This window comes from Hemitrygon akajei, chromosome 5, assembly GCF_048418815.1.
Source record: "Hemitrygon akajei chromosome 5, sHemAka1.3, whole genome shotgun sequence".
Classification (NCBI taxonomy): Eukaryota; Metazoa; Chordata; class Chondrichthyes; order Myliobatiformes; family Dasyatidae; genus Hemitrygon; species Hemitrygon akajei.
Genome location: NC_133128.1, coordinates 73,555,538 through 73,583,173, shown reverse-complemented (window position 1 = coordinate 73,583,173; position 27,636 = coordinate 73,555,538). Strand labels below are relative to the sequence as shown.

The 27,636-nt window shown below is 39.7% G+C and overlaps 1 protein-coding gene across 6 annotated transcripts in view; it reads right to left on the bottom strand.

The window, feature by feature from the left end:
* The window catches only part of frmpd4 (FERM and PDZ domain containing 4), a 785,950-nt gene that overhangs the window by 411,350 nt on the left and 346,964 nt on the right, over nucleotides 1-27,636 (bottom strand). Inside the window, exon 1 of one of the 6 annotated variants that reach the window (XM_073045771.1) lies at nucleotides 19,265-19,298. The exons of the other annotated variants lie outside the window; for them this stretch is intronic. The gene's annotated coding sequence lies outside the window, so the exon portion shown is untranslated. Of the gene's footprint in view, nucleotides 1-19,264; nucleotides 19,299-27,636 lie in introns of those variants that run through there. 6 annotated transcript variants of the gene reach the window in all.

Genomic DNA, 27,636 nt, shown 5'->3' with positions numbered 1-27,636 from the left:
AATCTCCTCTGCATTCTCTCCAAAGCCTCCACATCCGTACTATAATGAGGTGATATTAACTGAACATAATACTCCAAATGTGATCTAACAAGAGATTGTTTATAGCACCATGACATTACCTCAAGGCTCTTGAAATTAATTCCTCAACTAACGAAGGCCAATACACCATATGCCTACTTAATCTTGCACTGCAACTTTGAGGGATCTATAGACATGGACCCCAAGATCCTCCTGTTCTTCCACAGTGCCGAGAATTTTGCTATTAACCCTGTATTCTGCCTTCATATTCGACCATCCAAAATGAATCTCTTCAGATTTTTCCAGGTTGAACTCCATCTGCCACATCTCAGCTCAGCTCTTCATCCTGTCAATGTCCCATTGTAACCTACAACAACACTCCACACTATCCACAACTCCAACAGCCTTTCTGCCAAATGCATACTTACTAACTCACCTATCCACCTGCTCATCCAAGTCATTTATAAAACTCACATAGAGCAGGGGTCCCAGAAGTGATCCCTGCAAAACTCCACTGGTCACCAAACTCCAGGCAGAAATGTTGCATCTACTATCACCCTCTGCCGTCTGTGGGTGTCAATTCTGAATCCACACAATCAAGTTTCCCTGGATCCCATGCCTCCTGACTTTCTAAATGAGCTTACTGCGGAGAACCTTAATGCTGCTAACAAGATGTTACTTATTTAAATTCTCATACAATTGTTTCCTTATTTGGGCAAATATCTTATGTTGTGTGCAAGATTTCAAAAGTAAATGATCAAAAGTAACACAATATATCACTGATTAGGCCGTGCATACTAAGTTCTGCATAAATAAGCATTCTGATTTCGAGAAACAACTTCTGGCTCTCAGTTAGTAATGATCTGTGGAAAATCTTAACCTCTGCTTGTACTAATTGTAGACAGACTCTTTTAAGACAGTTCATGAGGAAAGAACCTTAAATAGATTTTTGAAGGAAATAATACTGTAATAAACATAGCACTTTATAAGCAAACTCATCTAAAATAAAAAGAAATGCACATTGCATTAGCTCCTGATTTTAGAAGACTGTTGAAGAGAATGGTTTGAGCATCTAAGTGTCGAAATGTCACATTGCCTCTGAAAATATCAACAAGGGCAAAGGAAGTTCTGTCCATATTGGTAATTTTAAGCATTTAAAACAACATGGTTGCATAAGAAAGTCCATTATTCCTGTGAAAGGATTACCTGGTGGCAAATCTGTAACAGATTTTGTTACTATGTTTTTTACTTTATGTGCATAAACATTCTTTAATGTGAATTAATGAATTTGGAATTAATTCCACAAAGGAATGCAGCAGGAAATAAGCATAATACAAACTCCTGAGCAACTGCTACGAGCATTATAGTTAATGGTTTGGAGTTGGGCATTCAATTAATCCCACAAGAGATGTGTATCTTTACATCCACTTTAATCTTCTTTTATTCTTGATTACAGCACAAGAAAAGATTTGCTATTATGTCCATTTTGTGTAACTGACTTCTTGCTAAAATGCGTGATCACCATTTTAAGAATTTCATTACCAGGAAAAACAAAGCAATAAGATCTGGGAAGTAGGGTACAACATGCTGGCATGACAACATAACACATTTATTGATTGAAATTTTAGACAAACAGATCTCTAACAGACCAAAAACAGCCAGTGTTTCACTCAGTCCCTCTGTGGATCCAATCACTCTGCTTAACAAACCATATTGACTTACCAGCTATCTAGCTCCGTACTTAAACACTTTGGTTATTTCCCATCTGAGATCAGCAAACGGCAATGGTTATGGCATGATTCACTGGCAAAATCTGACTGCTGTTTTTTTTCCACCAGTACAACTTGAAACCTATTTCTGACATGCTTAAAATTACTTCACCATTTTTTAAATCTAAGTCATTAGGAGATTCAAATGAAGAGTATTAATTCCAGATAAAAATTTAAATAATCTTAATGCTGTATGTAGGTCATTCAAGTTATTCCTATAGCCATAAAGCTATTTTAGTAATTGCAGCTATTTTTCTAAACAAACAGGAAATAAGGACTTCACAACTGTCAACATGGCATCAGCTTCAAGCAGAGTGAACAACAGGTTGAAACCATTGTGCCAAGTGAGGCTCGGTAATAAATTTAAAGGATGACAACATTGTCTTTTACTTTGATTGAAGAATCTAAAACCTAAGAACAGGGAATGCAAAGCTTTTCACTTTGCTCTCTTAATTGCAATCTGCGATTAGTAACTCCTCTCAAATGTACTGGAAGTCCTAAAGGACATCATAAAACTTCCCCAACTGTTCCAACGTATCCCTGGCTTTTGTGATCAGTTCCATCAATCATTATAAACATTTTAGAATAGTCATCAAAATAACTGCAGCACTTACATGATTATTTTCTCCTGAGGAAAGAGTTGGATTTTCAGTACTTATTCTACGCACACTATCACATCTTCAGTTCAATGTAGGCTAGAACCTTTGACCTTGTGACCTGACCTTTCTCTTCATGCAAGTCACCACTTAATGATAAGTATTAGTAAAAACAGAATAGCTGATTTCGCAGAGGAATTAGTTTGTCCAAAGCAGAAACAGAACTGGGATCCAGATACATGCCTGAATAATTAATTGTTTCAGTGTCATATCAGCCAGTAAATAATTGATGACCAGTTCCACTGCAGGAAATTAATGACTAGGAGACACAGAAGGATGATAGTGACGATAGGCTGAATTAAATTGTTTCATAAACCTTTAAATATGATGTGAAATTCTCTGAAGATCTAACCTGGTCCCAACATATCAATGTAGTTATAAAGAAGGCAAGAAAGCGGCTATATCTCATTATGAGTTTGAAGAGATTTGGTATGCTAACAAATACACTATTAAACTTCTATAGATGTACCATGGAGAGCATTCTGACAGACTGCATCATTGTCTGGTATAGAGGGGCTACTGCACAGGACCAAAAGAAGCTGCAGAGGGTTGTAAATTTAGTCGGTTCCATCTTGGGTACTAGCCTACAAAGTACCCAGGACATCTTCAGGGAGCGGTGTCTCAGAAAGGCAGCGTCCATTATTAAGGATCTCCAGCACACAGGGCATGCCCTTTTCTCACTGTTACCATCAGGTAGGAGGTACAGGAGCCGAAAGGCACACACACAGCGATTCAAGAACAACTTCTTCCCCTCTGCCATCTGATTCCTAAATGGACATTGACCCTTGAATACTACCTCATTTTTAAAATACGTATTATTTCCGATTTTGCACAATTTTTAATCTATTCAATATATGTATTCTGCAATTCATTTATTTATTATTAATTTTTTATTTTCTATATTATGTACTGCATCAAACTGCTGCTGCTAAGTTAACAGATTTCACGTCACATGCCAGTGATAATAAACCTGATTCTGTTTCTGATTCTGAAATTAAGGAAAGAAGATTAGCAGCACCGTAGTGAAGAGACTGAAAAAGTCCCTGCATCACAGCTCCAGTGACCGGGTTCCATCTTGTCCTCGTGCATTTGTGTGGAGTTTGTGGGTTCTGCTTGTGACCTATGGGTTGCCTCTGGGTATGTCAAGTTGGCAACACTGTAAATTGCCCCTAATGCAATTTGTGAGCGGTAGAACCTAGAGGAAATAGTAATGAGAATGTTGGAAGACTTAAAAAAAAATTATATTGGTGTAAATGGATGGTGGGTGTAGATTTGGTAGGTCAAAGGGCATGTTTAAATGATGTATTTTCCTTTGGCTGCATGACAATTAGGCCTCTGCTCCAACAAAAATCAGGGTTGGTTTTTCAGAATCAGAATCAGGTGTAATAACAACAGCATATGTCATGAAATTTGCTGATTTTGTGGCATCTGTAAAATGCAATACATAATAATAATATGACTTTTTTATAGTAGTTAAATTAAATAAGAAGTGCAAAAAAGTAGTGAGGTAGCGTTCATGGGTTCAATATCCATCCAGAAATCTGTTGGCAGAAAGAAAGAAGTCACTTCTAAATTGCTGAGTGTATTACCTCAGGCTCCTGCATCGATGGCAGCAATGAGAAGAGAGCATGCCCTGGGTGATGGATGCCCCCAAAGATGGATGCTACCCTTACACACTGGCTGCTTACCCATTCCCGTTAACATACTTTCTTGGGATCATGGAGGGCGTCCCTTCAGTCACAGAGGATCCTGCAGCCTAGCCATGATGCCCTGAGTAGAAGCTAGGTCTCCAGTGATGCACCTGAGTGACAGGGACAGGACGCTACAGCCCCACCCACAAAACTGCTCTACAAGCTCTGCTCTTAGCTTTGTTGGATCAAACCCTTTCTGTATTTCTGCTGAAAAACCTCAGTAAGTTTATGTTCTTCCACCGTACTGTCCATGCAGAGCAGAGCTGAGAATGTGCCTTGAGACAGGGCAGTAAGTGTGGGTGAACTACATTCGTAGCCTGCACAGAACTGCTGGCAAACCAGCAAGCTCTGGGCCATTGTGCCAGAAACAACTGAGTCAGATTTTAAATGCTGTAACACGCTCTGAGTGGTAAACATTTTGATCAACTTAACTGAACTGACGAAACGGAAAAGTACTGGTAATGAATTCTCTGATCCTAATGGACGTTTGGCTATGGTACCCGCCAACTATAATTTGATGCTATCAGATTTCCCAAACCAGTGTTGAAGAAAGCAAAAAGTCAAATATTGAATTTGCTGGAAATCTGAGATGGACATAGAAAATGCAGGAACAACTTCTGCTGTTTTAGTGCAGGGGTAGGGGATGTGGGAACTGGGTTTAACAGGTTAGATTTAGTTATTCCTAATCACAGGTTATCAGAACTGTTCTGATGAAAGGTTATCATACATCATGTTGGTTCATCTCAATCTTTCAATAAAGTAAATAGGTTAACACAAAGCAGGTGAATTTCAGGAGGGGAGAGCGAAATGCCTGCGTTGTAGAAGCAAGTGGTGCTTGCGGAAATGGGCTTAGTTTAGCAAGTTGAGATGTGTACTATTTTTTAGATTTTCCTTACAGCTGTTAAGTGCACAGAAGAACAATGGGAGCAAAGGGTGTTAAACCTGAAATATTAACATTTCTTTTCCCTCTACAGTTGCTGCCTGGCCAGCTGAAAATTTCCAGCATTTGCTCTCTCTGATCAGAAGAGGAAAAGATGCTGGAAGTGACTCCTAATGTAGAAGGGCTTGGATTGTTTGGCTGAAATCCACAGAAAACCTTCTGTCAACTGCCTGGCCACACATTCTCACCTTGGGATTTGTCGCCACCATTTGTGTCATCATGGTGGTGTGAAGGACCTGTATGGTGCTATAGTGTAGTGTATGTTTGTTCAACATACTCATCTTCACCTCGGTGATATTTTCCTTGAAGTGGTGGCTTCATGTACTCTTCCCAATCCATCACAAAGTTCAACAAAGCAGCAAACTTTATCTGCATAGCCCACCCTTCCTTACTTACATTGCAGAGAACCATCATATCTAACTTCCTAATCTTGAATTCTCATGGCCACCTCAAAGCCAGTGATCTAAGTTCCGAGGAATACCAAGCCTCACTGCCTCTCAACATTAAGCATGCCTCTTTTCCCACTTCTCCAGTTCTTTTAAAGGCTAGATCACCTGAAACATTAATTCTGTTTCTCCCACCCAAGATCAGCCTGTCATAATACAACAGCATTCTAGCATGAGAGACTTCTATCTTGCATACTTGGGATACATCTGGTTTGTTGTACTATTAAGACATATAATGCTGAGAGAGAGAACTTCTATGTAATTCAGACTGCAAACAGATGCTTGAAAAATACATGCCAAAGTTGCATGCAATTATACCTAAAAAAAAACAAAATAGCCTTGTCTGAAGCAAAAAATTGCAGATACTGAATATTTTTAATAAAAAAAAACAAAACTGTTGGAAATACTTTGCAGGACAGTCATCATCTAGGGCAAGAGAAACAGTTGTAATGTTTTGGATCAAAGGCCATTTTCCAGAAATAGAGAAATGAGAAACATTGGATTTTAAATCATAGAGAGGCAAAGTAGATGAAGAGACTAAAGGCAATGTATATGATAGGGTGGTGTTGGAATTGTTTGTCTTTTTTAAATACTTTTTATAGAATATTAGTTGAGTTAATGCAAGACTGAAATCATAGTTTTAATCATAGCTTCTATTTACTGTATAATTTGTATTTTTAGCAATCTGTACCTTCAAAAAATTCATGTATGTATTTTTCGCAGTATGTCCCGACTTAGTGGCAGAAAGCAGCATAGAAATCCCATGTGGTTTATTACCCTTTTTCATTTTTTTAAATTGGTAAATGTTAGCACGTTACCCATGTACTATGATTGTGCAACCATTGCTTGGTTTATTCTTATCTAAGGAATTTCTGTTATCTGGATTATAAAGGAGTTAGGTTTGTCAAAAGTGGCATATTGAATCTATTGAAGATATTGAAACTCTTTAATCTGCTTTACTTCTCAGCTCTTCACTTTGTGTCAAATGCTTCGTATCTGTGTTTAAATTTTAAAATAAATGATCATGAAGAATCAATGCATCAAACCTTTTTGCTTATTCCCTGAACTCCATAAAGAACCCTGCAATCGAAAATAACTGAGATCCAACAGTGGAGATCAAGGTTCTTCAAGTTTTCTAAACTTCCCTACATTTCAACATAAAATATGCTTGTTCTGTCACTTCTCCAGTTCTCTTGAATACTTGATCACCTGGAGCATGAATTTTGTTTCTCCAACCAGAGATAAGCTGATTCCTTCTTGCACTATTTCACCTTTTCATGCACAATTTAGAGTAGCTGACAAGTAGCCTCTGTAACCCTGACTGGAAAAATGCACTGGTTCCTCAATGAGATCAGGTGGAGCTTGAATTTCCCAACGACCTGGGTAAGAAAAATGGTGAGGTAATTTTAGGCACAACAGAAATAGGTTTCAAGTTGTACTGGTAGAACTTGTAGAAAAAACAGTAGTCAGATTTTGACAGTGAATCATGGCAATACTGCCTACTCCCACACTTCCTAAACCAGAAAGCTAGGCATGTTCTATTGCCATGATAAAGTGGCCAGAGAGAACAAATAGCTCCCTTGCTTTTTCTCTGCTTACGTCAAGCCAAGTGCAGAGCTATAATCACCACAAATTTTGTGACTGAGCATTGAAGAAATACTGCTAGAAATCTGAAATTATGAAGTAAAATGCTGGAAACATTAAGCAGGTCAGTCATCTGTGAAAGTGAAATAGTATTAATGTTCCTACTTTGAAGACACATTGTCATCATGGGAAAGAGAATATGATTAGTTTGAAGTTGCAAGGTGAGGGAGAATGAATAGGACAAAGGGAATATCACAAAGTCTGAAAATCTTGCTGAATAGAAATTGTCCATCAACAAATGAACATTATTTCTTCAAGTTTTCATCCAATTAAAAATAGTGAAAGCAATTTTTTCGAAGTGCAAAGCTTCAGAAGTTATGAAATGCCTAAAAAGAATTGGGAATGACCTGCAAATTTTCTTTGCCTGTTTGGGGAAATGTTAGTTAATACGTTGAAATTGTAAAAGATTTTCTGCATCAAGACTTCTGATGACCAGCTGAATTAACAGAGTGAAATTAAATTTGCAAAACAGTTGTGATGCATTAATCAAGGGCAATCCCAAATCTGTATGCAACAGAGCCAGCAACTGTAGCCCTATGCTGCAATAATTCTGACTCTGATGAAGTGGAAACATTTCTCTGTCACTTCTAAGTGATGACTAATTCTTCACACAGCAAGTATGATGGCCCTATGTTCATCTCAGCTTATGAGTGCGGCTTTCAAAGACTGTTAACTGTCTGAGAGTTCAATGTGAATTCTCACAACAATGCAGAACAGCCCCCCACCCCCCCACCCCCAGACTGGAACACTTCAACAACCTCAGCAGCCAGAGATTAAATATTCACAATAGCATGTTTAGGAATTTAAATTTGGCCACTTCTGATGGGCAACTTAAACATAGACATGAAACATTCAGTGATTGATTTGGTGTGTTGTGGGAGTGGCATTGTTCTTCCCATCAACACTGTCATAGAACATTCACACAGCCCCTTCAGAACATTTTCTAGAACATAACGTTTCTCCAAAGGAAAATTGGCTAGTTGGAGGAAGGCCAAATTCAATGGGATGAGTGTTAGATCTGACCCAGATATATTGGAACCAAAAACTGACAGGCAAAATAATTTAATAGCTGTTCAAATAGTTCAGGTTGAGGCAACCCTTATGTTTCAGCAGCATTCAATCCCTGAGAACTGTTGATAACCCAAGCTGTTTGTATGTCAAAAATGCCACAGGATCAGCTGTGATGGAAGACCAAGTAGGCATGGGAGGAGTGGCCATCAGCTGGCTACACTCACTCACTGATCAAGGGAGTGAGTCTTCTCAACACTCCCAATTCTGCACAGCCTGACCCAGCCTCTGATTGCTCCCACCAAGCAGGGGATACCTCTAGCTATCCCGTTAATCCTGCTGCTCATATGCATGGGCTGCCTTTAAGTCAGGCATTTGTAACATGGGGAGGATCTGTACAGTTAGAGGGCAATCCCACTAAAGACACAGTAAGAATAAACAAGCCCAAAGCTCCCTGGATGATGAGAGAGATACAGAAGGATGATAAAGTCATAAAAAGGCTAGAAAATCCTTGGATGCTGGACATCCAAGCACCACACAGCAAATAATGGAGGGGACTCAGCAGGCCAGGTAGCATCTGTGGAAAAGAGTAAACAGTCAATTTTTCAGGCCAAAATCCTTCATCAGGAAGGTCCTGATTACATTGACTGTTTACTCTTTTCCACTGACGCTGCCTGGCGCGCACGTGTGTGTGTGTGTGTGTGTGTGTGTGTGTGTGTGTGTGTGTGTGTGTGTGTGTGTGTGTGTGTGTGTGTGTGTGTGTGTGTGTGTGTGTGTGTGTGTGTGTGTGTGTGTGTGTGTGTGTGTGTGTGTGTGTGTGTGTGTGTGTGTGTGATAAAAAGGCTGTTTATGGCAAAGGTTGTGTTGTAAATATCAGCAAGGAGCAAGCTGATTGATATAAGAAATGCAAAGAGAAGATGAGAAAAATTAGCTGCCAAAATGAATGAGAATCTGGAAGTATTCTAGAGGCATGTCAAGAGTAAAAGGGAAGTAAGTGGAGGAATGAGGCCTGCCATGGGAATGTACATGGTTGCCAAGTGAAGTATTAAGCTACTCTGTGATGCTTGGTGTTTGCTTTCATCACGGAAGTGGGTGCTTCCAAGGTGATGATGAAGAGGGAAGTAGTTGAGACAATGAATTTGTTAAGCAGAAGCCCAGAGGTTGAAGAGTAAAATCTGCGAGTCCTGAGGTGGAGGCCCAAAGATTGAAGCCCCTTAGTCAGCTTGTCCAGAAGTCAGAGTCCTGACGTCTGCAGGTCTCTGAATCTACGGCCAAGGGCTTTAGGCCCGGAGGTGTCTCGGCCTGGAGTTGGAGGCTTGTCTGTGTGTGTGAGAAAGTGGGCGGGTTGGAGGGTAGGAAGTGAACTTGCTTTGTTTTGGCTGTCTTGTTTTATTTCGTTGCTGCTGCTTGTGTTGTTTTGCTCAACATTGTGGGCATGCTGTGTTGGTGCCAGATTGTGTGGTGACAATTGCAGGCTGCCCCCAGCATGTCCTTGTGCTTAGAGGAAGATGACTTTCCCCAAGCAATGATATTCGGGCTTTTTCTTTCTTTGGTCTATATTAATAATCTAGAGAACAAACTACAATTTCTAAATCTGCAAAGACAAAAAACAATAAATTGCATTAGGATATAAATATGTTAGTAGAATGGGTATCTGGTGGCAGATGAAGTTAAATGCAGAGAAACTGGATGCAAAGCATTTGCATTTTGGTAGGAAGAATGAGAGGAGAAAGAATATTGTTTTTAAAAAGCAGAGGAACCTGGGGATATTCATTACTAAATGTGATGGGGCATGTCGAGAAGGTAGTCAAAAAGGAATAGAGGCAACCCCCCTGGCTACAGGGGGTAGGGGAGGGGTAGGTGGCAGGGGTGTAGAAAACAGCCTACGTCACAATTAAGCTATCTCATCAGGAAATGTGAGTTGAAAAATAAATTAACTTTTTCGTTGATATAGCCAAGTATTTTCCACACAAAATTCGGGAGAGTGAATTTTATTCTGCACTTCAAATTTATGGGTGGCGATCCATAATGCAGGGAGCACCTGTACACAGTTTTGGGCTTTATCAATAAGGCATGGCATATAAATACAGAGAAGTTATGCTGAACCTTTACAAAATACTGGTGCAACCACGACTAGAATATTGTGTTCAATTCTGGACACTGCACCATACGAAAGCTTTAGACAGGATCTAGAAAAGTTTTCCAAGAATGATCCCTGGGATAGACACTAAAGTGATAAAGTTGGACTGGAGAGGCTGGAGATGTTCCTATGGAGAAAGGACTGAAGAGATTTGATGGGAGTGGACAAAGTGGGTAGTGCAAGACTGTTCTCTTTGGTGGTGGATCAAGGATTAGATCATGGGTACAAAATAAAGGGGAAGCAAATGAAAAGTGATATAAAGAAATAAGGAACATAAAGTGCACTGCCTACAGAAGTGGCAGAGGCTGGTTCGATTCAGGCTTTAAGGAGATATTGAATAAATGCTGGAGACCAACATGCAAGGCCAGGGAGAAAGGACACCTGAATGGAACTAGAAACTTGATCTGGTAGAGACCTGGAGAGCACAGAATGAGCTGAATGGCCTCTTGCTTTCTGTGCTCTAAATATTCCCTGATTATGGAATTCAGTGCAAAAAAACATTATTAACTTCAAACACACGACAGTGGACCAACAGTCATTTCAACTATCCAAGAGGAGTTATCTTAAATTTGCCAGAAATGAAGTAATAAATTATATTAGGAAAGTGTCTCAAGATTAAGGCTTGTTGACAGAGATCTATGCAAAACTGTCAAAAGAATAATATAGTGGATTCTTTGTGTCAGGAAACATGATTTAAAACCCCTTTTAAACCCATTGGAAGGCAGGTGGGCACAAAAGGCTGGTGCACATTTAAATAGGATTATATGTGTTTAGATTCAGGAAATGGTAGTTGTCGTAAATCTATTCTTTATTTCAATCTTCATGAAAAATGACTTTTAGATCACATAACTTGCATGGCGGGGTGGAGATACATCTCTGTCAAAGGAGGTGTATGGGGCTCCTGTGCTCCACTAGCCTGCAGGTCACCCTAGGGCAGAGTGCAGCACTTGATGAGCCCTGACTGGGGTCACATGAAGCCATGGGAACAGGTGGTAGACGGTCGTATGAGCAACTGGGTGCATATTGCAAGCCCTGGTTATGCAACTACTGACACCAGGCAGACAATCTCTGTACAGTATTGATAATAGCTGGGGTCACCCATCTTGTAAAGACACTGCCCAGGTGATGGCAATGACAAGCCAGTTCTGTAGAAAAAATTGTCAAGAACAATCATCGTCAAAGACGATGATCGTCCACGTCATATGACACAGCACATAATGATGATGGCCATCGGTTTGAGATTTTTAGATCATATGTCAAAAGCATTTATGGCATATGCACATAACCTCGGGATTTTTTTGATAGTGAATCATCATAGCATGCAATGTGAGAATTCTCTCAGCCCATAGTAATACAAATATTCAAGTGAGATAACTAAAGGTATCTGTGAGAGAGAGGGAGTGAGGAGGGGCAAAAGGAAGGAAAGACTCTGAATTGGGAGCCTGAGTAGGCATGATTAATCTGACTGTAAACTTCATTCCACATTCTCCATCTATCTATCTATACTTTTTGGCTCGTTACCAGTCAGGAATATATCTGCTTCCCTTAAATGAATGGCCACATACTTTAAAGTAAATAACTTCTAGCTTCAGATCCCCCACAACATGAAACAAATCCCTTTCACTCACCCATCGGTATCCTCCAACTCCTGTAGCCTAGCCTGTCCACCTTTCCTCACATCCACGTTCAAGGTACCAGTACAGTTTTTGTCATTAGATGGACATTTGTATTAATTAACTTTAAACCTGAAAAGTGACAAAGAATAACCCACAAAAGCTACACACGAGAAGGAAAAGATTGTTGGGCAAAGGAGGAACACGTAAATCTAAAATTGATAATCACTGGACAACAAAGATTTTGCTTCCTGAATACTTTTGTCTGTACCTCATGGATTTTTGGCTGCAGATTATGAAACACACCATGAAATTTCCTTATCACGCACCATAGTTTGAAATTTGAAAAGTATTGTGTTTACATGTATATCGGTTTCCGATCACGTCTATGCGCATGCTCTACGCACAGAGCATATTGTGTGTACCCATTATAATAAGTCATTGTACTTCCAGGAGTATTTGAAATAGCAAACTGTCTCTCCAATGTTGCAATAGCCGTGATATTTTCTGTTATATTTGTGGCGAGTATATGCTTAAATCTCAAAGATGGAACACGACTCCAGGAATATTTGTCACAATACTTTGGTCAGTACTCTAGACAGCTTTGGGTTTCCAGTATGACCTACGGCAATGGTGTCTTGTTACTGACTCTTCAGTGTTCAGCCTGAAAGCTGTGCTGTTACACAATGGCAGTGCCCACCCTTCAATACTAATTGGCTATGGAGTACACATGAAATAAAACTATTGAAATTTGGAAGTCCTGTTGAAACACATACGGTACAGCAACAACTGGAACATCTGTGGTGATCCGAAAGTTGTAGTGTTGCTGCTAGGAATGCAGCTCGGATAAACCAAAGTACTGTTGTTTCATTTGGAAATGGGACAGCCTTGCTAAAGAATCTCATTACATTTAAAAGGATTAGTTACTCTGTAAACAGCTGGTTCTAGGGCAGAAAAGTATGGTACATAAGTCTCTGTAGACCCAACAAATATATCTTTGCCCCCTCTTCATATAAAACTGGTGCTTATGAAAAATTTTGTGAAAGTGATGATCAAGGAAGATCAAGGATTTCAAAACTTGAGACAGATATCTCCCTGAATATCCGATGCCATGATCAAGGGAGGCATTTTTTGTGGTTGACTAATCAAACCGGTCATCAATGACAGGCAATTCAAAGAACTTCTAGTGGAACTGGAGAAAATTGCATGGAAGGCATTCAAGGATGTTGTTGAATATTTTCCTCATCTACAGAGCACCAAGCAATGTGCAGCTAGTTGACAACAAAACCATGAAGTGCAACATGTCATTAAAGATACATTTTCTGCATTCCTAGTTCAACTTCTTCCCTGCAAATCTTGGTGCCGTCACTGATGAGCATGATGTAAGGTTTCACCAGGACATTGAAGTCATGAAAAAATGGTATCAGGGCAATTGGAATCCATCAATGCTGGATTATTGTTGGACACTTAAAACTAAAAGTCTTAGACAATGAGTACAAATGAAAATCATCTACAAAACATTTTTAGCTTAGTTAAATTATTGCAAAGCATCAACACCATTATGCAATTAAACGCATTGTATTCAATAAAGGTTAATTTCTTGCTTCTCTAAATCTTTAGGTGTTATAAGTAGTCTGAAACTAAATTTGTATTCAAGCCTTCTATCATAACTCCAAAAGATTGCTAAGGAAGCAACACCTCTGGAAAAAAGAACTGCAGTCTAGTGTAATGTAACAGATAGAGTGAGGCAGATGTTTAAGCATTTACAAGATGCTCTCAACACCATGGAACAACTGTGTAATCAGGTACTGTACATCCTAATACAATGTTAGAAAATTAGAGAAATGTACTTAATTTACATCAAATTAAATTAGGGTGATAAAGCATATTCCTGTGATTTATTAAGATTTTCAGAAAGTATATTGAAAATGATCAACAATTTTGGATGTGTTGACAACACTATAAGTGCACCACAGTAAGACTAAAATGCATGCATTGGAAAACAACAATAAGACATGGAGAGTGGTTTTAAATTGTTTTTGATGTATAGTGTGCACAGATACCGAGCAGAAAATATCGAGTCAAATCATCTTGGAAAAAGAAACATCAAACTGACGTGAAGAAATTTATGGAAAAGCTAATTACATCAGAATTGCGGAATTGTTCCTTGAAAGCATTGGGTAAGGAATCAATTATAAAATTTTAGCTTTGGATAATACTAAATGGCAGGGTAAAAATATAAACTTGCAGAGATACACAACTGACAAGTCAGTGATCAAATAGAACCACTGAATAGAAGAGCAGGAATAAGCTATTCTCCTCTACCATTCAATACAATCATTGCCTGTCCTATGTTTTTATATCATTTCCCATGCTTTTATTTATTTACTTATTTATTGATTGAGAGATACAGTGCAGAACAGGCCCTTCGAGGTGCACTGCCAATTAAATCCTAGCCTAATCATAGGGCAATTTACAATGACCGATTAACTTACCAACTGTTATGTCTTTGGAATGTGGAGGGAAATCAGAGCTGACAGAGTAAACCCCACGTGACAACAGAAAGAAAGTTCAAACTCCTTACAGGCAGCGGTGGGAATGGAACCCAGGTCGCTGGTACTGTAAAGTGTTGTGCTAACCACTACACTACCTTGCCACCCTACATATCCTTTGAATTGTTTTGTTTCTAGAAATGTATCGACCTCCTCCTTAAACACATTCAATGATTTGGCCTCCATAATCTCTGTGCCAGATAATTCTACAAGCTCACTACCCTCTGAGTTAAGAAGCTTCTCTTTATCCTAATCTTCAATGTTTTAGCCACATTCTAAGAATGTGACCCCCTCCCCCCTTCTAGAACCCTGCTCCCAGCAAAGAAAAGAAACATCCTACTCTGTCAGATTTTTTCAAGTTATAAAGAGATCCATTCTCATTTTTCTCAGGTCTGGTAAATAAAGACTAAGTCAGCCCAATCTCCCCTCACAAGGCAGTCATCCAGGAATCAGTCAACCTTCATTACACTGCCTCTATGGCAAGTATATTTGTTTTTACATAAGACTACCAAAACTGCACACAATACTCCAGGTATGATCTCAGCAAGATGTTCTGTATGTCCTGCAAGACACCCTTATTCCTATAGTGAAAAATCTTGTAATGAAAGCCAACATACTACTTGGCTTCTCCTCAAGCAGAGAGGCATTTTTCCAGGCTGCAGTCACAGTCTTTTGCAAATGATATTCCAAGAAAAGAAAAATTACTTTCTTTATTCATTATGCTCAGTGCAATTCTAAGCTTATGCCTCCAATAAATTTCTTTCCACAATTAAACATCAGTCAACAGATTTATTTGCTCAGACTTAAAGTGTACAGTACATTCCTTACTGATATTTGCAAGCACACGATTTTGCCCCAGTGGAACTCAAAAGCTCATTTCAATATAGTAGAAGTGCAATTTACTTAGAAAATTACATTTTATATATACAATGACTAGTTCAGGATTAAGTACAACATCTTATTGGCACTAACAGGACTCCTGTAGGCCCTGATTAATGAGATGTCAAAAAGATTCATTTAGATTAAAAGTGAGGATGCTAATATTTATAAAGGTGAGTTGGAGCACCATTAATCTGCTGTTTAATTACGCTTCATAAATGGACAGCAAACTGACTCCGTACAGAGAGAAACTGAACTAGTTTCATGGGATACAAGGGAGAATCATACTGCACAAAGGGAGCAAGTCACCCTATCGTTTTTGTGAAGGATATTTCAAGGAGTTATAGACTCTGCTCTCCTGCTCTTTCCCCTTAATGCTGCTATGATTCCTGTGAATAGAAAAATGGTGCTAATATTTCTGGTAGATGACCACCCTGATGAAGAATCTTCAACTTGAAACACTGGCATTATTTATCGTTCCACAGTTGGTGCACAACTAAGCGTTTCAACTTCCAATTCTCTAGCTGTTTTTACCACTCAAAGATGATGAGAAAGATGAGAAAACTGCAGTTCCAAACTTTCTAGAAAGTGGAAAAACTTCCCAAAACATCCAGAGTGGAAAGAATTCCAAGACCATAATCAATAATCAGTAATCACTAACGTTCGAGAGCCATCCACAAAATTACAAGCATCACAAGTTCAGATATATAGAAATAGCAATTAATATAAAACAGTTGAAACAGGAAGCATGGCTTCATTTTGTCCTTACAAACGGTAAGATTTGAAATGTTGATCCATTTTCTCTTGTAGCTGGCAATCGACCAGCTGTGCATTTCCAACATATTCTGTTTATGCTTCAATGTGAAGGTCAATACTCATGATTTGCTTTTCTGCTCCGCAATGATATTGAATATCACCACAGCTCACAAGTTCTTCCTGCCCTGCCAAAGCAAAGTCATGCCCTCTCTGTCTCTCTGCTTACATAAATTGCAGCTCTACAAACTATCAGCAGGTTATCTTTACATCAGTATGGTTGATATTGCCTGAAAATCATGTAACTGTCACATTGATGAAAAACCATTTTATATTATTTGCGCAATATCAAATGGTTGATCTTTAGAAAAGAAAATATTCTATTTTTAAAAGTATTCAAAATGTTTATATCTTCAAATAGGCACCATAAAATAAATTATCATGAGTGCTCATTCTTATAACTTACTCCACTCTGCATAGTGGATACAATATTTGCATAAGATTTACACCTCAAGTATAAAACACTTTATTAGGAACCATAAAAACTGAACATGATCTCTGCAAAAAGAGAGAAGCATATTATTTATTCAAAACCAGTTGATAACACCACCTTATGCATTATGGAGACATCTAAGGGAAAACCGAGTATTAACCGTACCATACTTTGATGGAAGACCTCCTTCATGAAGAATCCTCAATTTGATATGTTAACTTTATTTTTCTTTCCATATATGGTGGACAATCAACCAGCCAAGCATTTCTGGGGACTTTCTGCTTTTACTTTGAGTTTCCAGCATCTGCAGTTTTATTTCTTCCATTTTGTTAATATATGCATACTAACAAGGTTTGGGCACTCATTTAAAACTGAGGTGCTGGGGACTCTAAGTGCAGATTTGGTGAATCTAAGGGCATTCTCTACCTAGAGGGTTGTGGTGACTGGATCATTGGGGGAATTTAAAGAGGAAGTAGATAATGTTTTGAAGCGTTGGAGATTTGAGGGTAACATACAAAATGCTGAAGGAAATTAACTGTTCAGCCTCATGTTGGAGGACGAACACCTCATATTCCATCTGGGTAGCCTCCGGCATGATGGAATGAACATCGATTTCTCTAACTTCTGAAAATGTTCCCTCTTCCCCTTCCAGTCCCCACTTTGGCTTCGCCTTACCTTTTCTCTTCTCCTGACGTGCCTGTCACCAACCCCTGGTGCCCTCCCCTTACCCCCATGGTCTTCCCACCTCTCCAAATACATTCCTTCTTTGGCCCTTTGTCTTTTCCAACAATCACCTCCCGGCTTACTTCATACCCCCTCCCTCATCCACCTACCTTCACCTCTCACCTTTCAGCTTGTGCTCTCCCCCCCCACACACATTCTGACCCTTTTCCCCCTTCCTGTCCAGCCCTAATTAAGGGTCTCAGTCCAAAATGTCAACTGGTTATTCATTTGCATAGATTCTGCCTGACCTGCTGAGATCCTCCAGCATCTTGTACACATTATAGCTAGGGCTGGGAGAAATAGAAGAAACAATTTCAGTTGTCAGGATTTGTTATGTTTATTTTGGAGATTTGAGGGTTTTGGTAACTGGCACACAAGAGGAAATGAGACCATGTCATATTAAATAGCTGAGCAATTTTGAGAGGCTGAGTGAGCAACCCTTACATTTTTTATGATCTTGTGTTCTATTTCAGACTTAAAACACCTGTATTTTGATAGTTTTCAATTATAGGCCACAGTGTTTCCTAATGTATTATCTTAATGCACAGTTAAATGAAATGGATTGCAAAATGAAAAGGTATGAGAAATTGTTCTGACATCTGCTATTATCTTGTGGAAATGACACCCCAAGGACATTAGGAACACACTCATTAAGACGGAATGCTCAGTGTGGTTCAGAACCTGCAATTGTAAGAATGCAGCCTCTATATGCAGGTCATCTTCATTGGGTATAGTTCTGCACTCCTGCAGTTACCTGACAAGGAGTGACGTGCTGGTAAAGGTAAGACTTTTTATTACAGAAAACTTCTTATTACAGCAAGAAAATCACTTCATAAAAAAATGTAAGCCACAGTGTAACCCTAAAAATGAACAAATAATTAGTTGAAAACACAAGTTTAATGGAATGTTATTTTCATTAAAAAGTCATACTTACTGGGTAAAACACCACAAGTATAAGTCTTAATAAGCAGTATTTACAAATAAACATTAAACATTTAGCATTACTTCAACAAAGCAAATGTGCCTATTAGTCCTAGCTAATGAGTAATCATTATAATTAATTATCATAAACTCAGAACTCAAACAACTTTGTTACGATACGTCCGCCTGCTTGATTAAAGTGTCTTCTAATTTTTTGTTTCCTTGAGGTTGTTATAGCCAGTGGGGGTAATGGGGACAAGTTCCCACTACCTATTAAATGCTCCCAATGGCATACATCTCAAAATGCCTCTGACGAACAAATCCAGCTCTTGATCTTCATGTGTGGCTTAGCTGCTAAGCTCAACGGAACCGTTTCTACCCACAGAGGAAAAGGTGGGTTGAAACCAGTCACTTCAAGGCAGATGGGGTTCATGTGCATGGTTGGCAGTTCATCTAGAAGGAAAACTCTGATCTTAAACTTCTGCTGCCTTGCAGTTATACCCACCCATAGGGAAAAGGCTTCAGGAGTAAACCCCACAGAAAAACCTGGAGCTGGAGTCCCTAATGCAGTCTTACATCGAGTTCAACACTGACTGGCAACTCCTGCGATGCCGCTGGTGCCAAACTGTATCAGTCTGCCGTTCCTTTGGATTCATCATCTGTGTGGAGACGGGGAGCTTGCTACATGGGCAATAGCTTGCTCTCCATATCATAATTGCCTGGTTTGTGTATCATGTAATGTACTAGGATACAACATTCATAGTTGACCTCGACCAACACAGGGTTTCAATCTAAACTTTTACAAAATGATTTATAACGTCCTCTGCCTTCTCAACCCAAAACCTTTAGCAATCCTTATCTATTCTTCTAGTACTTTCCTAGTCTGGGCTCCCTCTTTGGTGTCTGCTCCTTCTGACATTCATAAAGATTGCATCGAGGCACTTGTTGCATTCTTGAAAGCATCACCCCCTACTCTTTTGCTAAACCTCACCATATAGCTCACAGGTTCAGCACTAACCAGTTCCAGTCCAGCTCACCCCAGCCAGTAACAGCCCTGTGGATCAGCTCTTGACATCTTTCTTTGTACCTCCTTCCAGATTGTCCATTAACTCTGTGACCCGCTTGTGGATATCTGTATCATGAAGAGAAGGTGACCAAACTGTGAAGACAGTTTCCCCATAAAAGATGCCTTTCTATAAATTCTGCCATTTGCCCCATGTCATGTCAGCAATGTGGCTTTTACTAGCTGTCATACCCTGCTCTTTCTATCCTCGTCCTTTATGGATCTCATTCTCTAGCAGCCTTCTTGTCTCTCATTGAAAGTCCTCTGTGAGCACCCAAACTTACACGTTTACTCAACAACACATTTTCATGACTGTTTTTCCTCATTCTCTGAGAAATTTCTGACCTTCACTACTCTCTCCCTCCACATCATGTTGCTGTCACTTGAGGCATTTTCTGACCACTGAAATTGTTTCTTCTCTTTCTCCCAGCCTTAGTGATGATGTTACCCTTCTCTGCTTTCTCTCACATCTCCGTTTGTACCCCCCCCCCCCCCCACAAGCTCATCTAGTCCATGACACACATTCCCTGCTCAGTTACTTAATTCCAGATCTGAAAAGGCCATCTTTGGAAACCAATAAACTGTTCCACTTCTTCCCACCATGAGATACAATTCAGGAGTTGGTTGAAAACAAAAGAATTTCAGATTGTAGTAACAATCATAAGGCCATTCGAAACAGAAGCAAAATTAGGCCATTCTGCCCATCAAGTCTGCTCCACAATTTCATCATGGCTGATCCATTTTCCCTCTCATCCCCATTCTCCTGCCATCTTTCCATAACCTTTCACATCCCAACTAATCTACAATAATCACTGGAGAAAAATCACCGAAATTGCCATCCAGGCTGAAAAGATAGGTGTAACTTTCAGATGAAACATTCATAAAAAAAAGCTCAAAAACTCAACACAAGTAACTTTATGTCCTAAACAAAGCAATTATAAGAGCTAATTTATGGCAAAGAAAGATCTGGTAAGATTAATTATGCTTGACACCAGTGATAAACCAATACGTTGCATTTGAATACATAATGAGAAATAAACAAAGCACCAATCTGACCCACACAACTCCTACAATTATTGACTCAGATTAAACAAATAGGAATGCAACTGTTATACTATTATTTTTTTCAAGAATGCAATTGATTCACATCACCAAATCTGCTATAATAGCTCATAATACACCAATCATACTTAAACTTACAGTTGAAAGAAACAAATCTTTTATCATGTACAGTTGATGTCATATTGGCCTGAACTTTACTGAGTGGGGCCCAGGACCTGCGTTCATTGCTGTTGATATTGAACTCTGCTTCGTCCATATCAGGAAAGGAAATCTTGCTTCTTGGAGCCTTACAGCAAGACCTTCATGGTGCCAGGACCTCAGCCGGTATAATCAGGCCATGCAGCAGGCCACAATGAACCGGCCCACGTTTTCTTCTGCAACTGACTGATGGCAAAGTCATACACATACCATTGCACATCAAAGCTCGCAGAGGTTTTCAACATTTTTGAATGTCACTGACATTCAGAAGCATTCATAAAAATGAATATAATTTGAAATCACATAAACACCTGAACACTTAAATTGTTAAATAGTTTAAGTAGTTACTACCAAAGCAAATAATTAAAATAAATTAATTTACCTGATCTTTTTCTCAGCAGTAAAATCTACATTCAAGAGCAAAACAAAAACAGAAAATGCTGGCAATTCTCAACAGGTCAGGCTGCATCCGTAAGAGGACAAAATGAGGTAACGTTTCAGGTTAGAGACCTTTTGTCAGAATTGAAAGTCGTCCTGTGTCTCATTTTCAGTTCTAACAAAGAGACTCGAACCTAAAATACTGACTCTATTTCATTTCTTGCTGATGCGACCCGACTTGCTGAGCGTTTTCAGCATTTTCTACTTTTGTGTTAGATTTCCAGTATCTGCAGTTTTCTCTTCAGTTTAATTCTTCAACCAAGCGTCTGTGCTCGCAGACCCCTTATCAAATCGAAGAGCAGATTTCCCAGTGTAACGACTGAAGAATTCAATCACTTTTCTGCTTCACTGCCAAAATCCATCCAGAGTCCCACGGTGAAATGCAGCCAGGTAACTGAGAGCTCTGACGGCAAGATCAGGACTTCTATATTCAAATCTGAGGACACTTCCCAGGGTAAATGCTGGCATTATACCAGGTTGCCGCTTGGATTTAGAGGGCATACTAAATGAGGAAAGGTTGGACCAACTTGGGTTGTTTTCTCTAAAGTTGCAGAAGCTGAGGAGAGTTCTGATATACATTGATAAGATTATGAAGGGAGTAGATAGAGTGAACAGGCAGCATCTTTATCCTAGAGGTGAAATGTCCAACACTACAGGCATTTAAGGGGCTCTAAGATAGGAACACGAATGTGAAGAGAATGGGCATTGTGTAAGCAGAAGGGATTAGTTTAGTTTGCATTTAATTTCTAGTTTAATTAGTTCAGCACAATATTGGGGGCTGGAAGGTCTGTCGCTATGCTATACTGTCCTATATACTGTTACTTTGCAGAATTGTTGGTGACATTCTGACAAATGATTAATCCCAATGTGCTTTGGAGGTCAGGCTGCTCAGAAGCAAAACCCAGGGCTCGAGCTTCCACTATCCTTCTCAATGCAGTTTTATTTCTGGTCACAAAGGATAAATGGAACACATATTGAATCGTTTCCCCACACCAACACGTTCATAAAATAAAGAACATTCCTCCAACATAAAGGAAAGAGGCCAATTTACTTCAGTCAGGCCTCGGACAGGGGTACTGTCTGGACAGGCTTTCTCAAACAATATGAAGAGATTAACTCAGCTACACACATGGAAAGAATGCTGCACATTGCCTGCTGAGGCACACAGGAATTGTTCCTGTACTAAGTCTTGCCAATTCACATTAGACGGCCTCAATGCCTGGATAAGAATCAAAGGGAAAATTTCTACATGATAATAGTGATCACAAAACACCAACTATATACTTAAACACTTCAGCACAGGTCTTAAGCAGATATTTTAAAACAGTGGATTTCAGTCTCTTCAATATCAATATCATATTCCTCCTCATTGCTACAGTATTGAAAAAGGGCATTCAGCCCCTCTGCTAACAGTGCCTTTGTAAGGATACCACTCCCTGACTTCCCTTTAATCTATTCTCTCTCACACATGACCACCAACTCCTCCCTGATCCTCCTGCCAGCCATCTAAACCAGAGGCAATCTATAATGGTGGTGGCATCCGTCAGTCTGGAGAGACCATGGATCTGCGCCTGGAGTTTCCAGGGCGCAGGCCTGGGCAGGGTTGTATGGGAGATCGGCAGTTGCCCAAGCTGCAGGCCTTCCCCTCTCCACGCCACCAATGCTGTCCAAGGGAAGGGCACTAGGACCCATGCAGCTTGGCACTGGTGACGTCGCAGAGCAATGTGTTGTTAAGTGCCTTGCTCAAGGACACAAACATGCTGCCTCAGCTGAGGCTCGAACCAGTGACCTTCAGGTTACTAGTCTGATGCCTTGCCCACTAGGCCACGCGCCAACACAGAGGCAATCTATAGCATCCAATTAATCCCCTAGCATGTGTTCGAGATGAAGAGCATGGGAGGTCCAAAGAGAACACACACATTCGCAGGGAGAAGTAGTATCTGAAAACAGGATTGAATCTGGGTCACCGGAGTTGTAAAGCTGTGTAAACAATTTACCAAACTTTTCCACTCTTTAGCTGAGTGCTTCTGTTAGAGTTGGCTGGAACCTTCCTTTGCACTTAGTTTTCTGGCAAGAAGACCATTAAAGATGGGAAATGACAACCAGCAGTCTAATTTTATGGTAGAAAAATTACTGGTGTAAAATTTGCCAGTAACATGTTTCATCTTGTCTAAATCCTGAACTAATGACTGCTTTAAATGAAAGACAAAGCCACTGTTCCATTGCACGGAAGGAACAAAAGCAGGGACCGAGCATTCAGGACTAAAAAGGGAAAATGCTGGTCAGGTTGTATCCGGGAAAGAAAAACACAACTCTCAGGCTGGCAGATCTCATTTCCAACCAACGCTGGTCAGCTCCATCACTCGTGTATCTAAATTCTTTACCCCACAAAATGTATACCTGCAAAGCTGGGCTCCCAGTCAGAACATACTGTATAGGGTAGTGCTAAAGGGACATTGAACCTTGAGTGAGCACAGAGAGAATAGGAGTCTGATCATCCTCCTTCTCTGACTAATTTAGCGTGATTCCATGAAGTCTGGAAGTGAACTCACTTACGCTTTAGCTCTGCTTTCACTGATAGATATCCATGCCATCATTTGCTCAAGAGCAGGTCAGGAAAAGGAAATTTTTCTGGGTTAAATGATTGTTTAAAATAAATCACAGAATGACAGAAGTGCAAAGTACTCACAAGAAGCTGCAAGATTCTTCAAGTTTGAAGTTCAAAAGTACAAAGTAAACTTATTTATTTACTGAGGTACAGTGCAGAATAGGCTCTTCTGACCCTTCGAGCTGTGCTGCCCAGCAATACCCCAATTTAACCCTAGCCTTATCACAGGGCAATTCACTATGACTGATTAACCCTCTAACTGGTATACCTTTGGACTGTGGGAGGAAACCGGAGCACCCGGAGGAAACCCAAGCGGTCACAGGGAGAATGTACAAACTCTTTACGGGCAGTGGTGGAAAATTAACCCAGATCACTGGTACTGTTAAGCATTGCGCCAACAACTACACCACCATGCCGCCCAAATTTGATAAATCTTATTATCAAAGTCACCATATACAACCCTGAGATTCATTTTCCTGTGGGCATACTCAGCAAATCTATAGAAAGTTATAACAGGATCAATCAAAGATCAACCAGTGTGCAGAAGACAACAAACTCTGCAAATGCAAATATAAATAATTAGCAATAAATAACAAGAACATGAGATTATCAGGTAAAGAGTTGGTTGTGGGAACATCTCGATGATGGGTAAAGTGAGTGTAGTTATCCCCTTTTATTCAAGAGCCTGATGGTTGAGGGGTAGCAACTGATCTTGAATGTGGTGGTGCGAATCCTGAGGCTCTTGTGCCTTTTACCTGATGGCAACAGCGAGAAGAGAGCATGGCCCAGCTGGTGGTGCTGCTTTCCTATAACAGCTCTGCATGTAGAAGGCTTTACCTGTGATATGTTGGCCCAAATCCAATACCTTTTGTAGAATCTTCCGTTCAAAGTCATTGGTGTTTCCATACCAGGCCATAATGCAACCAGTCAAAACACTCTGCCCGACACAGCTATAGAAGTTTGCCAAAGTTTTAGATGTCATGCCAACTCTCTGCAGACTCCTAAGGAAGCAGAGGCACTGCCGTGCTTTCCTTGCCATTGCACTTAACTTGTTGGGACCAGGACAGATTCTCTGAAATAGAGACACTCAGGAATTTAAAGTTGCTGACCCTCTCCACCTCTGATCCTCCAATAAAGACTGGCTTATAGATTTCTGGTTTCCCTCTCCTGAAGTCTACAATCACTTCGTTAGGCTTGCTGACATTCAGTGAGAGGTCGTTGTAATGACAACACACAGCCAAATTTTCAGTCTCCCTCTTGTATGCTGATACATCACATAAGCAAAAGGAAGTACATAAGGCAACTAATGCTATCTGCTGCAGTGTTTGGGGGTCAATCTTATGTTGTATTGTGATTCTGATCTTAAAGAGCAGGACTAAAAGTAACTGCGCGTTTAATGCACAGTAATGTAATTCTACATGTGGAAACATCAACAATTGTTCAAAGGTGGATTTCCAAATGGCCGGGTTAACTAGTGTAAAGATCTAAAAAATATATATTATTGGAAATCTAAAATACAAACAGGAAGTGCTGAAAATACTCAGCTGTGCAGGTGGGAAGTGAATTCTGGTTCTCTTTCCACAGATGTGTCCTGACCCAATGAAGCATTCCCATTTTTATTTTAGCTCATCAGTTTTCTCACTGTGTCAACCTACTATTACTATTTTATTGAATTATATTTATTTAAAGCCACGGTGACTCAGTCACCAAAAGCTATTTCTGCAGTGTTGGTTAGGACTAGTTCAAGCTCAAACTCAAGTTCAAGCTGAACTATCATTCAACCATACAGATAAATACAAAACGTCATTCCTCAAAACCAACATACAGCATACATAGAAGAGTTACAATAAAGATATATAAAAAATAATATGATAGCCAAAGTTCCTGAATGTATGATCTGTGGATCGATGGTGAATGGATACTATCCTGAAGCCATGTTTCTGCAACTGGAAAGCCGTAGCAGTTCCTCATCTCACGCCAGTGCGGCTGCAGATAAACACCATCCAGCTTGTCATCTGCCAAATGAACACTGGAGGGCAGCACCAACCCAGCACAGAATTCAGTGGGACACAGCTAGCTCCGGTGTCTGATAACCGCAACAAGTGACCCCAAGGCCTGGTTCGCACGAGAACCGAGACCACATATCTCCCCCACACCGTCAATCTTGCCAATGAATCAGACTCGCGGTATTCTACACTACCAATGTCCAAAAGGGTCTTGCAATTGCAATAAGATCCACTTGTTGGACTGCACACAACCTCCGTGCTCTACCTCTGGCATCTCCTTCCTTGAGAGGTTGAAACAGCCTGCGATACAATGCACAACATGTCCAGCTCCACCGCTATCAAGCAACTTACTGATGGGGCAGACCCGCAGGGCTTGATGTTCTAAATATTCAGCAGACTCTTGCAATTGTAGAAAAGACATAAAGGAGAAACGATTACAAATAAATCAAATTTTCATGAAGAAATTGCACTGGAATTTCAAAAACCAGGGACGTACTGCAAATGATGTAATCAAAGCCTTCTTATCAGATTTTAGTATTTCCTTGAATAATTAACTAATGAAATATTCTCTCCTGATATGCACATTTATGAAAATGAATACACAGACATATTTCCTGATACTAATTGGCAGAACATAGTCAGCTGCTTAACAATTGCTGCTAAATGGGTTAGTTTAGAAGGGTACTTGATGATTGGCATGGGCATGATGGGACACAGGGCCTTCTTCTGTGTTGCATGAATCTATGCTTTGCCTTACAAATCTGGAAGGTGGCCATTGAGCCTACGAAGTCAATAGAATACAATCCCTAAATTATTGTCTCATCCTGTATCCTCCCATATCTGCACATCAAATCCCCTCAATTATTCCACCAGACACCAATATTAGGGGTAGTTTACAGTGGCCAATTAATCGATCAATCATCATGTCTTTGGGATGTGGGAGGAAACTACAACACTGAGCAGAAAACTCCACGTAGCCAGCACTAGAAGTCAGGATTGAAGCCAGGCCAACGAAGCTCAGAGGCAGCAGTCCTATCTGTTGCTCCACTTCAATGTTCTGGTACAGCCTTTTAAGAGTGAGGGCCCAGGAATTGGAGATTACTGTGATTTTAGTACTTGTTTTATTTAGGACCAAAGAGCACTCCCATTATACCAGTATTTAGCCTTTTCTATTTGTCCTGACAGGACTTGGAGTCTACAGCACAGTGCATGGCTGGAAACCGACTTACATTCCCTTCCCTGTTTGATGCAAGTGATGATTTTGAGCTGGTAACAAAAATGCAGCTTTTAAATTCCCTTTTTTTTTACTATTTGTGCATATATTACCAGATTTACTATATTTAGTTGCATAATTCTCATAAATCCCCTACAGCAAGATCTGAACTCATAAAATCTAGCTTACTGATCCTGCACCTCTAAGCTGACATATGCAGACAGAGAATTTTCATAAGATTGTATTTATATTTCATGTGCAAAGTATATTCAGCAGCTTATTCCATTAAAAAACTTGCTTATTTTTCTAAACCACAAATGCTCAAACGTATAACTATGTGAAGTAATTTACAGAGACACTTATTTATTAATATGACAATGACTGAGTTCTTAATGGATGAATATTATACTTTAGCAAATCCAGCATTGATACTAGTATCCTTTTATTAACTGAGAGCAGATTAATGAATTTTTATTGTAATGCCACTGACTCTGTGTGCTTTATCTCTGTTTTAATTTACAAAAGTTCACCACTGTCTGGTCAATGGAATAGACTATTAAGTACACATAACTCATTTGGCCTAGCCTTTTCAACTTACGATATTTCACCTAATGAAATGTAACACTGAATGAACAAATTTTAAATCAATAAGTGGATACAAAGATTTTCAAATTGTTTTTCAATATATCAATATTGTTAATCAGCTTTCATACTATTTCTTTTCCTATTAAATAGCCACTGAGATTTTCTGTGACATTTTCAATTATTTGTATTCGGGTGATACATGCAAATTATATATAAA